This window comes from Hoplias malabaricus, chromosome 11 (genome assembly GCF_029633855.1).
Source record: "Hoplias malabaricus isolate fHopMal1 chromosome 11, fHopMal1.hap1, whole genome shotgun sequence".
In the NCBI taxonomy this organism is placed as follows: Eukaryota; Metazoa; Chordata; class Actinopteri; order Characiformes; family Erythrinidae; genus Hoplias; species Hoplias malabaricus.
Window position 1 is genome coordinate 41,989,417 of NC_089810.1, and position 14,612 is coordinate 42,004,028.

The following is a 14,612-nucleotide window of genomic DNA, read 5'->3' on the forward strand; positions in this document are numbered from 1 at the left end:
TTGTGTGAGTAACTGGGTGATTGTGTGAGTGACTGGATGAGCGTGTGAGTGACTGGATGAGCATGTGAGTGACTGGATGAGCATGTGAGTGACTGGATGAGCATGTGAGTGACTGGATGAGCGTGTGAGTGACTGGATGAGTGTATGAGGTACTGGGTGATTGTGTGAGGGACTGGATGAGTGTGTGAGTGACTGGATAAGTGTATGAGTGACTGGGTGATTGTGTGAGTGACTGGATGAGTGTGTGAGGGGACTGAATGACTGTATGAGAGACTGGGTGATTGTGTGAGTGACTGGATGAGCGTGTGAGTGACTGGATGAGTGTATGAGGTACTGGGTGATTGTGTGAGGGACTGGATGAGTGTGTGAGTGACTGGATGAGTGTGTGAGTGACTGGATGAGCATGTGAGTGACTGGATGAGCGTGTGAGGTACTGGGTGATTGTGTGAGTGACTGGATGAGTGTGTGAGTGACTGGATGAGTGTATGAGTGACTGGGTGATTGTGTGAGTGACTGAATGAGTGTATGAGTCACTGGAAGAGCATGTGTGTGACTGGATGAGTGTATGAGTCACTGGATGAGCGTATGAGTGACTTGGTGAGCCTATGTGTGACTGGATGAGCGTGAGTGACTAGATGAGCATGTGAGTCACTGCATGAGTGTGTGAGTGACTGGATGAGCGTGTGAGGGACTGGGTGAGCGTGTGAATTACTGGGTGAGCCTGTGAGTCACTGAATGAGCGTATGAGTCACTGGATGAGCATGTGAGCGACTGGGTGAATGTGTGAGCAACTGGATGAGTGTGTGAGCAACTGGGTGAGAGTGTGAGTAACTGGGTGAGCATCTGGGTGAGCGTATGAATGACTGGATGAGTGTGTGAGTGACTGGGCGAATGTGTGAGCGACTGGATGAACATGTGAGTGGCTGGGTGAGCATCTGAGTCACTGGATGAGTTTGTGAGTGACTGGGTGAGAGTGTGAGTGACTGGATGAGTGTGTGAGCATGTGAGTGACTGGATGAGCACATGAGTAATAGAATGAGCGTGTGAGTGGCTGGGTGAATGTGTGAGTGACTGGGTGAGTGAGTGAAAGTGAGTGGTCTGGCACGGACCGTTGCTCAAAGGCTAGAGGACGGCTAACAGAGCTACTGCAGCATGTTGGATCTAAAATGTATGGGTTCCTACCAAAGTGGCAGTTTGTGTTTGTTTGCTCCAGTTCTCCATGCAGAATGTTTTCTCTTGGGTTTAAATTCCCATGTGATACACTTTATTAGGATCCTGTCCATTACCCATCAGCCAGCACTTGAAGAGGTTTGTTGTTTTGTTGGGAGCCACAGAACAGCAGCACACAGCTGAACTCTATTAGAAAGAAGAGGCATTGACCCCCATCCTGAACACCATCGGACAAAGCCACATCTACGGAGAGTAATTCTCAGTAAACAGTGACTTTTGACCCTGGACACATGTATGAGACAGTGAGAGAGAAGGGGGGAGGGGGTAGTGGGGGAAAAGAGAGAGAGAGAGAGAGAGAGAGAGAGAGAGAGAGAGAGAGAAAGAGAGAGAGAGAGAAAGATATTGTATTTTTAGCCCAAAAGCCCAGTGTGCATTGTTGCTAATTGTTACTAACAGATGAAAAAAGGGTGGTGAGCGATGGCAGCTTGTCGCTGGTAAATACAGTACTCAGCCCAGTCCTCCCACTCACTACAAACTAGAGAGGGTCAGGGTTATCCACAGAGAGAGAGAGGGAGAGGAAGAGGGAGAGAGAGAGATAGAGATGAGAAAATGGGAAATTAAAGAGAGACACTAAAAGAGAGGCGGATTTCAAGTAATTATTTGGCTCACTTCAAATAAAACATAACTACGCAAAGGCTTATCTCAATGTTTGTCTTCTCAGTCTTGGCTGCCCAGTGCCCAGTCCCTAATGGGTTATAATAACCCCAACACTGGGTGAAGGAACAGTGCTCGTTTGAGTGATGGCTTCATCCAGTATGTCTGAAATAAGTGGGAGGAGTGCAGGTAACACTTAATTTGGAAAGTGCACCCGTAGACCCTCAAAAACCTGTCAGTTCATATTCAGAACCAGATTTTCAGCTGAGTCCATGGGCTGCACCTGATGATGTCAGTAGCCAACATATTGAGGTCTTAGTCATTACTCAATGAGAAATAAACTGTGTTATTTAAATTGTTTTAATCATTCTGTCAAATATTTTAGTCTTGTTTAGATGTTAAAATAAAATACAGTATGGATCCCTGTCCCATTTATTGCTGTCACGTTTGTAAACAGAGCTCTGTTTGTCTGAGTCAAACTGCAGAGCTCGGTCCATGTCTCATATAGTGCCAAAGTCCATACATATGCACATCCCAGATATAAAATACTAATAATACTGCTCCCAGACAGTAATTAGACACTAATTTGAGAGTGAAACCTGATCCTTAAAGCTGAAAAAAATTATTTTCAAACTACAATTGATTTGGTCAAATGACCAGAAAAATACACTGGAGGTTAACATGCTATTACCACTGGATCGTATGAGGAAAATGCTAATATGGCTAACAGAAGATAACAGTCTGTTTTCCTCATTTTGCAACACTCTGGGATCCTTTATCTCCTTGATATAAAGAAGCAGTTGGGGTCTGTGCTTTTGAGTGATGTGAGACTCTCTCCAGCACAGGAAGAGGAGCTGTGTATGAGATATTTTTGTCCATCATTCAATACTGTTTATATTAGTGCTTTGCTCTAAAACCAGACAGTCGCATACGAATGTGGCTCCCACAGCAAAAAAAAAAAAAAAAAAAAAACAAAACAACGTGACTGCAGCCCACAGATAGACCTTGCCCATGTGTGTTATAAATCTATACCATAGCGACTGAAGCACAAGAAGTCAAGCTGCCTAATGATACCCTCGAATATAAATTGATGAGCTTCTCCTGATGGAAAGAAGTCAAGCAACGTAAAGTATAGAAGACATAGACGGCCTTTGCTATGCCATGCCTATGCACTTCTTTCTATCAACCAAACCATATCAATCAATATGCTTTTCACTGTAGCTCCACTGCTATCTGTAGTGGTTGTTGTTACGCTATAAGCCGACATCAAAACTCCCAGCAAGCTAAAAGAAAAACTATTCAATCAGGTCATTGATTTTTTTTCTAGCTAAATAGCCAGCTAGCCATTCAATTACAGCTGGTCTCTGGCTGCCCTGGTATTATCTACAAGCTTGGGTGTGTAATGTTGTTACGGATCACGTACAACTCCAGCATGACATCTAGTCTTATTATGTTGTTTACTTAGACCCCGCACACTTTAATCCTTGTCTCATTGTGGGATTTTGTATGGCAAAATCAATGATCCTAATCCTGAGGGTCATGAATGGGCTGCTGTTGAAGGAGTTTCCACTATTGTAGGGGACTCAGAAGGTACGTTATTGTGTATGCAGTGAGGTAACAGGGTTGCAAAGGGTAATTAGTGTCCTCCTACGAGCGTGCTGTTCCGTTGTCCCTTGTGTCAAAAATACTTTGGCCATTACATGAATCTGTCATTAATAGCTTGCCTCAAATGATCTAACACATGCTATTCTTCACTTTCCCAGTTTTGTGGGACATTGTAGGGCCACCAGGACAATGGGGGCGAGCCTGCATTTGACCCACCATATCTTGTTCAGTTTAAGTGAGACATTATATACACTGCCCAAACTCAGCAGTGTCTTTGGAGAATTTCTTGTGTTTTATGATTGGAAAAATAAATTACATTTCAAAATTAACTGCATTTATATACATTTTTTAACACTGGTTAAAAAAAAAAAAACACGTCACAGGGACATGGTTCCAGACTTAGCATACATTTTGTCCCACCAAATTTGGACATTTACAGGTAGAAACTGATTAAATCAATGAAGAAAGTCCAGATCCTGGATGCCTGGGTATACAAGACAGAACCTAACACACTCTCATTAGCAGATGCTTTTCCATGTCTAAACACTGTGACACGTAAAGCATCCATTACTTTGTGTTTCCAAATGCCAGACACCGCAGACATGCTATTCCCAGCAGGATCCACCTGGAGGAAGACGGTTTTGTTCCTCCCCTGAAAACAGCTGCTGTTTTACAGCGATACTCCCTCTGACATTTTAAAAATTGTCAGCCATTAACATGCCTCACAATAGGCACACACTTTGGCCTCTTTAGCCGTAGCCCTCCCTCACCACTCTCCCAAGCACCCAGCAAGGGTCTATTAGAATGAGGAAGATGTTTGACTGGCCCAAAAGATCCTCCTCGGGTGGCTGGGCCTCTGCTCTTTTTATCATTCTTTCAGATAGTGTACAGAAAGATGGATGCCGCTAACAGGCCATGTGTGCCAGAGAGTCCTATTGTCTCTGTCTGGCTTATAAATGAGCCCAATCTCCACCACCTCCACCTCGTGACCTTCCAACAAAAACCAGAGAGAGATACAGACAGAGGATTTTCCTGGTCACTCCGACCTGCTCCGGTAAATACGAGGAATGGCCACTTGAGACTTTTTTATTTTTATTTTTTTTATTCTGCTGAATGTCTGTAATACATGATATGTTTGTTGATTTGTTTCTCTGCATCCTCTGTCTCCAAGACTAGCACATGGTTCTTTGGGGTCATATGTGGTGGAAAACACAGATGTAAATGCAAGACAAAAAGACAGCCTAAGCACAATTGGAGGAGAACATTAACTGCCCGTTCTGGCATATCATCAATTGGATGCATACCATGGGGTCTATTATGGGTATCTGTTGTCTGCTAGTGTGCATGGATTGTACACATATTTGCAGTGCATTGTGGGGCTGTTTAAGTGTCCTGAAAATGATCCACTATGTTTTAGACACTACGTACAGAATGACAGAACACCAGAATAGTGCACTATATAGAGAATAGGACACCATTTTGTACACAGGCCTAGTCTAGCCAAGATTTATGAATTTTCACCTGCTTGTGTCTAATCATTTGATGTTTGTGTAGAGTTCATCACAGGTAAAGGCCTTTACAGACAACTGTTCCCGCAGGTTTCCTTTTGCATATAGGCTATTGTCAGGTAAGTACATTTAGAAAGATATTCCAAGCTATGACAGATGCCAGAAAGTCAGGACAAACATCTAGCAAATGTCTTTAGAGAACGCCAATCCAAAGACCGTCATCTAATCTTCACACGTCAGGCGAAGCTCATTCCAAGACTGTAAACGTCAGAGAAGAACCCAGGCACAGATGCAATACAGAGAGCTGAAGCTCCCCCTATGTTTTGACAGCGAGGACGCCCATGTGCCCTGGCCCTCACTGGATAATTGGCTCATCTGTTGCCATGAAAACACCATTAGGCATTTGCTCTCGATCAGTCCTTGGGCATCGGGCTTTCCAGTTCTGCCTGTCAACCTCCTCATCTCTGGGTCAAACATTCACCCTCCCCTGCTCCCATCCTCCAGCCCTGCATCTTCCATCTTCCATTCCCTCCATCATTAACCTCCCAATGGCCCATCTGAACAACCCACATATGCAAACCCCAGGAGGAGTGGACAGCCGCCGGACAGAAACATGGTCACAGAGGGAACGGAGAGCCCTGCTGAGAGCGATATTGATCCTGCTTGGATTAGGAGCCCTTGTCTGCAGGGGCATCTTCCTCCACTGACAGATTATTACAGGCTTTTCTGGGATTTGGGCATCGGCAAAGACTCCCAGCACAATAACGGCACATGGACCAGACATGTCTAATATCACAGCCATCGGTTTCCGAGGGAGGGGGCTGGAAAAAAAAGACATTCAGGAAGAGAGGCACTCCTCCATCTTCTTCCCTCTTCTGCCATTCCTTTTGTTTCACTCTTTTTCTTTTCTTCGCTCCCTCTGCAGCGGTTCTCCTTTCATTTTGAAACAGGACGAGAGGGGCTTTACAAAACAGAACATCTCGCTTTATTAGTTCGCCGTGGCTCAATTCATTTATGAGACCCGACACTCAGCCTATTAAATATTTCATATGGCTCTGCTGCGATGCCGGTAGAAGTCATGGGCATAAAGTTGAACAGGGAGCTCTCACCGCCCTATCCACGTCTATCCAGATGCTGATGAAGTAATAAGCTTGGAGGGTCTGTTCTCTTCATCTCCACTTCTTTCCAGCCCTCCGGTTCCAGGCCTCCAAGCAATATGAGGGTGCTTGCCAACCGCCGGGGTGGCAGTTTGGTGCCAAACATGACTTATAACGTAATTAAGGTGCGCTTCTGCGGTGACAAGGCAACTTGGGCAAAGCCCAGGCAGCAGGAATTATGAGGTGTAAAAGCAATGAGGTCCCCTCGTTTGGGATGCTGCCTTTTTTAATATATGTTCGTATTGGACAACAGCATAGAGAGAGTGCAGGATAATAATTCTACCAAGAAAAATATGAGGCTGGGAGAAAGGGAAGGGATCAGAGGAGGGAGTGAGAGGGGGCAGACAGAATTTCCAAGGTAAAGTGAAAGGGTACAGTCCTGCTGAGGATCAGACCTGCTGTATCTGCTGATTTTTACATTCCTGGTGTTTGTTATGAACATGAATTTAAATCTGAATTCCACATTCCAACATGGAAAGCACAACTGAAAAAGACTAACTGGGACACTACAAAAATAAAGGTGTCACGGCTGGGCAAGAAGACAAGGAGGTGGACATACTTGCGAGGAATGTTTATTAAAAACAGACCCATGTGCTCATACATAAAAACAGAAACAGAGCTTAGAACATGAAACAGGGCAAAAGTGTGTCAAAAGGTGCTATAAGGGGTTCTTTAAGTGATGACATAAAAAAAAAAAACCTTCACTTGATGTAAAGCTCTTTATCTATTATAAAGTATGTATGGTAAAAATGACTGGTGTATTCAGACGGAACTAAAATCACCACGGTGCTCCAGTCACAATTAACTTACACACCTCACATGTAAATCTAATCCTGCTCAAACAGTGTCTTAAGTTGATTTCACACAATACGCAGTAAACGCACTGCAACACATGCAATAATATGCCACTTGTGAAACATTACTGAATTAATCAGTGTAGGCTTTGACATCATCACTGTGGAGGTACCACGTGTGTGAAGCATAAAAATATTCTTTGGGTCTATTTTTGACATGTGCTATGTGTAGCAATCTAGTAGATTTTCTACAGTAAAATGTATACCAAACAAAAAGCAGCCTTTCAAGAACGCAAGGTCTGACCTTGGACAAATAACGATTTATATGTTTGGATATTTTTCAGACTTCAAGCTGTGCTTAAAAATAGACAGAACAAGGTTTAGCTCAGCAACGTACAAATAACAAAGGCTTTTGTAGATGGTTTTACCAAAGATAAACGCAGGGCAAACTTTTTTTTTTTGCCTCACAATCATGAGTCCAGTGTGAAACTCCATATGTCCCACACCACCTCTAATGAGATATCGGCCTTAGAAAGTGCTATCAACTAGGTTTATCCAGCTGTCCCCAAACACCTTCGCCCCCTGAGAAGACTGGGGCTATAATTTGAAGTCAGGATGTTAGTTTTAGATGACTGCAAGACATTTTTACTTCTTTCTACTTATGTCCTTTTTCAGTCTAGCTAGAACTGTAGAAAGAATATCATGTAGGGTGAGAGGTGGTCTCTCTCTCTGTCTCTCTCATTCTCTGTCTCTCTCACTCTCTCTGTCTCTCTCTCTCTCTCTCTGTCTCTGTCTCTCTCACTCTCTGTCTCTCTCACTCTCTGTCTCTCTCACTCTCTCACTCTCTATCTGTCTCTCTCTCTCTCTCCTCGAGGGTATGCTGGCCGAATAATGAGCTGATCATGACTATTTAAAACATTTGGTTTCGGGGGGAAACAGAGGGACTGAAAAATCAAAAGCAGGGCTCATAATGCACTTACAAACGACCTGCTCGGAAATTAAAGCCCACCATTTCAGACCCTGGCCCCCAGGGGCCGGCAGCAGCCACTTCTGACTGCATCAGAGAATGGGGTAAGGGTGATTTATAGGAGCCGTTTGATGGTGGACACTCTTTTACAGACAAACTGCTGTGAGAGACTGTTCGTCTCCGAGGTCAGTGAGAGTCACTCTGGAGTTCTCTAATTACAAACTGTAGTCCAGGACCCTGCAGTGGTCACCCTGTAGTGACACTGACGTGGTGGTGGTGTGTTAGTGTGTGTTGTGCTGGTGTAGAGTGGATCAGACACAGCAGTGCTGCTGGAGTTTTTAAACCCTGTGTCCACTCTCTGTCCACTCTGTGAGACACACTTCCCTCGTTGGTCCACCTTGTAGATGTAGAGTCAGAGACAGTAGCTCATCTGTCGCTGCACAGTGTGTGTCGCTCGTCCTCTAGTCCTTCATCAGTGACACAGGACGCTGTCGGCTGGATGTTTCTGGTCGGTGGACTGTTCTCGGTCCAGACACTGATGGGGTTTAAAAACTCCAGCAGCACTGCTGTGTCTGATCCACTCTACACCAGCACAACACACACTAACACACCACCACCACGTCAGTGTCACTGCAGCACTGAGAATGACCTGAGTGCTGAAAAACAAGGGGAAAGGGGGTGACAACGTATGCAGAGCCACAGATGGACTACAGTTTGCTATTGAAAAAGTACAAAGTGCTCCAGAGCTGATAGGTAAAGATGTGGTTTTATTGTTATGGGACTATTGTGTATCGGCACCAACTTATAAATTCATTCATAAGTCTCCTGCACTCATTTGAATTCTCTGTCCACCCCTAACTCACTCCCCAATACACACACACACACACACCGAGACCTTTCTATGTGCCTTGTTAAATTGGTCCTGAGCCCTCCTCCTCGGTGCGTGGGCTTCTGGCCGTTTTGTAAGGTCATCTCAGCCATCTGAGCCTCTGAGAAAGTGAATCATTTGGGAGAGTGATCAAAGTGACCCTCGCGAGCGAATCGTTTAACATTTTATTTCCTTGTGTCTTTTATGATTCACATTTACACACGGCGTGGACCCTCCACTAAACTCCAGCGTGAAGCTCGGACGCTGAATCAGTGACACGTGAATCACTCGCAAGTGAACAGCAAGAAACAGAGTGGGCGTCAGAGAGACAGAGAGAGAGAGAGAGAGAGAGAGAGAGAGAGAGAGGGAGAGAGGGAGAGAGAGAGGGAGAGAGAGAGAGAGAGAGAGAGAGAGAAAGAGAGAGAGAGAGAGGGAGAGAGGGAGAGAGAGAGAGAGGGAGAGAGGGAGAGAGAGAGAGAGAGAGAGAGAGAGAGAGAGAGAGAGAGATGTGGGAGGAGTGAGAACAAAAAGAGCAAGAAACAAGAGAAAGAGGCAACATAAGATTGGGAGCAAAAAGGGACAGAAAGAAAGAAGAAAGAAAGGAAGGATAGAGAATGAAACAAAGAAAAACACTGAAAGAGAACAAAACAAAGAGAAAGATACAAAGAATGCAAATGAAAAGAATGAGAGATAGCAAAGAACAGAGAGAGAGAAAGAGAGAAAGCACTGGATAGGAAGGGGAGAGCAAGAAATAGAGAGCCAAAAGAAATATAGAAAAAGAAAGAAAAGCAAAGAAGAAAAATCCTGAAGGTGAAGAAAAGTGTGAGCGACAGCAAACAGAGAGAGAGAGAGACAGAGAGACTCCATTAAAACTTTCTTAATACTTCAGCCTAATATACATGCATGAGTGTGTGTGTGTGTGTGTGTGTGTGTGTGTGTGTCTCCTCGGTTGCTGTGTAAGGTTGCCAGGCCCATAAGGCCTGGCCTGGACATTTTCTGTAGCTCTGGCTGTTTTCAGGCTCAGGCCCCTTGAGTCGTCCAACTTCAAACAGACCCCCAGCAGGGTCCGCAACAACGCACCCCCCCCACACCCCCACCCCCCGGCAAGAGCTCTGTAGCTCCCTCCATCACAGCCACCCCCCACATTCCCCCACCACCACCACCACCACCACCATCTTCAACACAGCTCCAAAGGCACAGAGTTGGGGGCCACATCTGTCCCTTCTGGGTGGGAGTGCCTCATTCTCCACATCAAGACCTCCCTCAGGGACCTGCTCCTGAGACACTCGCCAAAGCTCTCTCTCTCACACACACACACAGACATCGCTCTCCAGTAGACTGACCACTGCCAAACACACACACAGACTCTCTCTCACTCCCATTCTTATGGCACTGGATGAGAGGATGCTGAGATTTGTCATTGACCGAGGGGAAATTTCCAAGTAGAAATGCAAATATAAAACAAATAAACCAATAAATAAATAAATAAATAATCACACACACACCCCCCCCCCCCCCCCCCCGGGAGGAAAAATCACATTTAGCCATTCTAGAGCTCAATAGATGGCTCTGGAACCACAGTCTGAAACACTGGGACTGTAACAGACAGAACTCTGACTCATTTCCACATGTGTATCATATCTCACTGTGATCCGACCGCGCTGTAAACAGTGGATTAACCATGACTCTGTCCTGACTCTAGCCCTTTATCTCAGGCTCTGGAGCTGAATTCAGACAGGAACCCAGCCCTCAGGGTGCCCCCTGCTGGTAATGTACATTTAGCTCCCTTTAACACTGGTGAAAATGTTGGGGTGGGGATTTGGAGGAGAGCACCAAGGTTCTACGGATCCTCAACAGAACCGGTTCAGGAACCAGAACTCATTTGGTGGAAAAGAGCTGTCAGAGAGTAACTACCAGACCATGGATTTTAGTCACTGGAATACAAACACACACACACACACACACACACCTTCTTGCAGAGTCTAGCTAGGCCCCTCTGAGAGCCCATGCTTGAGCCGAACGATGGATTCTAGCCGCCGCTCCTTGTCCGGCGTTCCATTTACCACCGGATTAGTGCTTTTGTACGTCTCGGAATTTGACGGCTGCTCCTTTCAGTTCCCCAGCGTGGCAGCCCTGAGATAAGACAGATATGGCTTTCTAATCTTTTTCCCTCCTGCCTAAATCCCTTCCAAATCTGTTATTTTTCTCTCCTTCGCTCACTCTCGCTTGCTTTTCTTTCTTGTAAACCCCCCACCATCCCCTAACCCCCCTGCCAACATCACACACACACACACACACACACAAAACCCAATTCCCCCTTTCCCCACTTGCTGCCACCAGTTCCGCTGCCACCTCCCATCATTCCTTCTGCAGATTAGAGGAATATTGTGGCACCGTCGCTGGAAAGTTGTGGAAAGAACTGTGTGACCATGGGGGCTATGCTTTTGACAGGCGTCGCCTCCTCGCTTCCATCCCGCAAAAAAAAAAAAAAAAAAAAAAAACACTCTTCACCTCGTCACTCAGACGACGCGTGGCTAAATACGGAGGGGAACGGACGTTAAAAATAACACCACAGAAAAAAATCAACTTCTAGCTGCCTATGACAACTTTGAAAATGGTAAACACCGTCCTAAGGCTCCTGCGTAGAGTCGTACACAGATGCCAAACGTTGACCTGCCAGTCACTGGCATCATTTTCAGTCCAAACAGTGATTAAAGCAACACTAGGTGTTATTTTTACCTGAACATTACATCTTTAAAATCACTGTGATGCTCCACTGAGCTGTGAAATGTAGAAAAGAACCTCTGTCATTGCTACTATGGGCTCAGCACTGCAGAAACAGCACTATGTAACATTTACAGGAGGCTTGGGAATTATCTCTGCCCCCCTCCCCTCAACACTCCTCCACCTTCGTTTCAGAACATTAATTCATTCATTATCTGTAACCCTTACCCAGTTCAGGGTCGCGGTGGGTCCAGAGCCTACCTGGAATCATTGGGCGCAAGGCGGGAATACACCCTGGAGGGGGCGCCAGTCCTTCACAGGGCAAAACACACACACACACATTCACTCACACACTAACGGACACTTTTGAGTCGCCAATCCACCTACCAACATGTGTTTTTGGACTGTGAGAGGAAACCCACGCAGACACAGGGAGAACACACCACACTCCTCACAGACAGTCACCCAGAGGAAACCCACGCAGACACAGGGAGAACACACCACACTCCTCACAGACAGTCACCCGGAGGAAACCCACACAGACACGGGGAGAACACACCACACTCCTCACAGACAGTCACCCGGAGGAAACCCACACAGACACAGGGAGAACACACCACACTCCTCACAGACAGTCACCCGGAGCGGGAATCAAACCCACAACCTCCAGGTCCCTGGAGCTGTGTGACTGCGACACCTACCTGCTGCACCACCGTGCCTAACTCATTTCAGAGCAGTGCTGTAAAAATGAATTCTACTCTGTAACTGTAGGGAGAGCCCAGGAGCAAAAAGTACCAAATCTTACCTAGTGTTCCTTTAAAAGTGGTTAATTAAGCAATGGCATCAAGTGCACTTATGGACACTGAACTTCTGGCTTATGGTGCATAGATATGTGAACTACAATAGTACAGACAGGCACTCATAAAACTGCCTAATGCATCTTTAATTTTTATTGTTTTGTTTATTTATTTATTTATGGCATTGGATGGGATTCATGATGGGTGACCTCTGGTGGTTAGATAGGTGAACTACAATAACACACACAGACCCTTCAAAGAAATGTCCTTGTGTGTGTTTAAAATGTCATCAGTTGTTTTTGTTTGTTTACATTTTCATTGGGATTCATGATGAGTGACGTTTACTGGCTAAATGCGTGAACTACAGCACCACAGACGTGCACTCCAGTGAAATAACCCCACTGAAATAACTCCACTGAAACTGAAATCAACAAAGTGGTCTCTCACATTCGCACAGCACTCTACACCGCATCTTTAACATAGCAGGGTGTTCCATATGAGGAAAAGCAGGTTAAGGATATCACTCCCACTATGTCCAGTGCAAACCAACCGTCATTGTTAGCTCTAATGTAGATTCAAACCATTCATCTGCCGGATGTAGGCTAATCGAGATTAAATCCTGACCAAAGCTTCCCAAAAGCCTGCCTCTGAATCCCTGTCCACATCTGGCCTGAGTGGAACACAGACGCTAAACCAAGCTCCCAAACCGATGGATTAATTATTAGTGAAGCAGGAGCATTTAGCGAACACATATCCATCAAGAGCGGAGCCTTTTAAAGTGGACACAGGGCACTTTTTGGTACATTAGCGGCTCCATTATAATGAGCTTTGGCCTTCAGTCCAAAGGGAGCATGCTGTATTTACGCTCCATGGGCTTTAGTGCTTTTAGCATATCTACGGACTTGGAGGTCAGCTGAAGCGCTGTCTCCTCTATTTGGCCGAATAAATAAGAGGCCGCACACGGAGGCAGAAATGCATATTTATGCATTTAATCCCATTACAAGGTGGAGCTCTCTTCCGAGCCCCCGGCGACAAGGAGCGTTGAAGTTTGTTGGCTTAAAAAACGGAGCTAAACACTTTTTTCCTTATCTCTTCAGGGGCCGTGTTACTTTTCATCAGTTTGAGATGTGGAAGGGTGTGAGCAGAGGTAAGCACTTTGTGTCATGGGTTCACACTCCACCTAGAAACATACTTCCCCACCCAGAAAGAAAACAGACTGGCAGATGCATGTTAACCAATTTACTGCAAGTGTCATCCCCGGCTGATTCCCCAGGGCAACCCAGGGCTAACAATGTTTTTGAAGTGAAATAGAGGAATCTATAGATATCAGGCGAGACGGGAGTGTTTTGAAGTGTGCGACTCAGTACAGAGGAAGCTGTTTCCTTCACTGTGTGTGTGTGTGTGTGTGAGAGAGAGATTTTTTTTTTTTTTTTCCAAAACCAGCACTGCATATTTTGATGTAAAAATAACACTACTTATGAATATCAATGCCTTTCTTTGTCAGCCAAATATACTCTCTGTTTAATGAGCTAGTTAGTGGCAGTGGTGGGAGACGTGAGCCCATTGTTAGCGGAGGACCCAGGCTCCTTAGATTTGAGACTTCGGAAAAGATGAAAGTAATAAAGCGGGAACTAATAAACGAATCAGTGTCCTCATGAAGGAAGTTACAGTGGCTCCTGAAATAAAACCCACTGTGAAAATTGTCATTCTCTTGTGTGCGTCTCTGTGACTGGGAGAAGAATGCCTCAGCTATGCATCCCAATGAGATTCGCTGGATCTGAGCCTCGCAAACTCACAAAAGTGGGAGCTAAACGAAGAAAGCCGTGTCCTCAAAGAGACACTCCTGCTGTGGTGCGGCGGAACTGTGTTCTCTGGAGTGATGAAGCACCTTTCAAAATCTTGGGAACGAGTCAGAGTGGCTTTTTTGATCTGCTCACTAATGTTCTCGTGGCTGAATGCCATCAAATCCCCACAGCAATGTTCCTGATTTTATTCGGAAAGCAGACATTGTTACTATGACAGAGTGGGACAAGCTGTAGCTTATAATCCCTACTATTGTCTTTTCAGGTTTCTCGGTGTGCGATGTATGGTCTGAGGAAAGTTCTCTGTATTTTTCACGTTAAAGGTGAGTATCAAAATACAGATTTCTAATAGACCACAGTGTTTTTATTTGTAGGTTAAGGAGACTTCCCTTGATGTTCAGCAAAAGTAGACAGTTGCATTAGGGAGGGGAGGGTAGAAAAGAGCCAGTAAGACAAACAGTAGCCACCTGAAGCCCATGTGAGCTGTGGCAGATCTCAAAGCAGTTCCTGACATGAAATACATCATAATAAAAATAATAAAATAATAAACTCATGCTGCAAGGTCT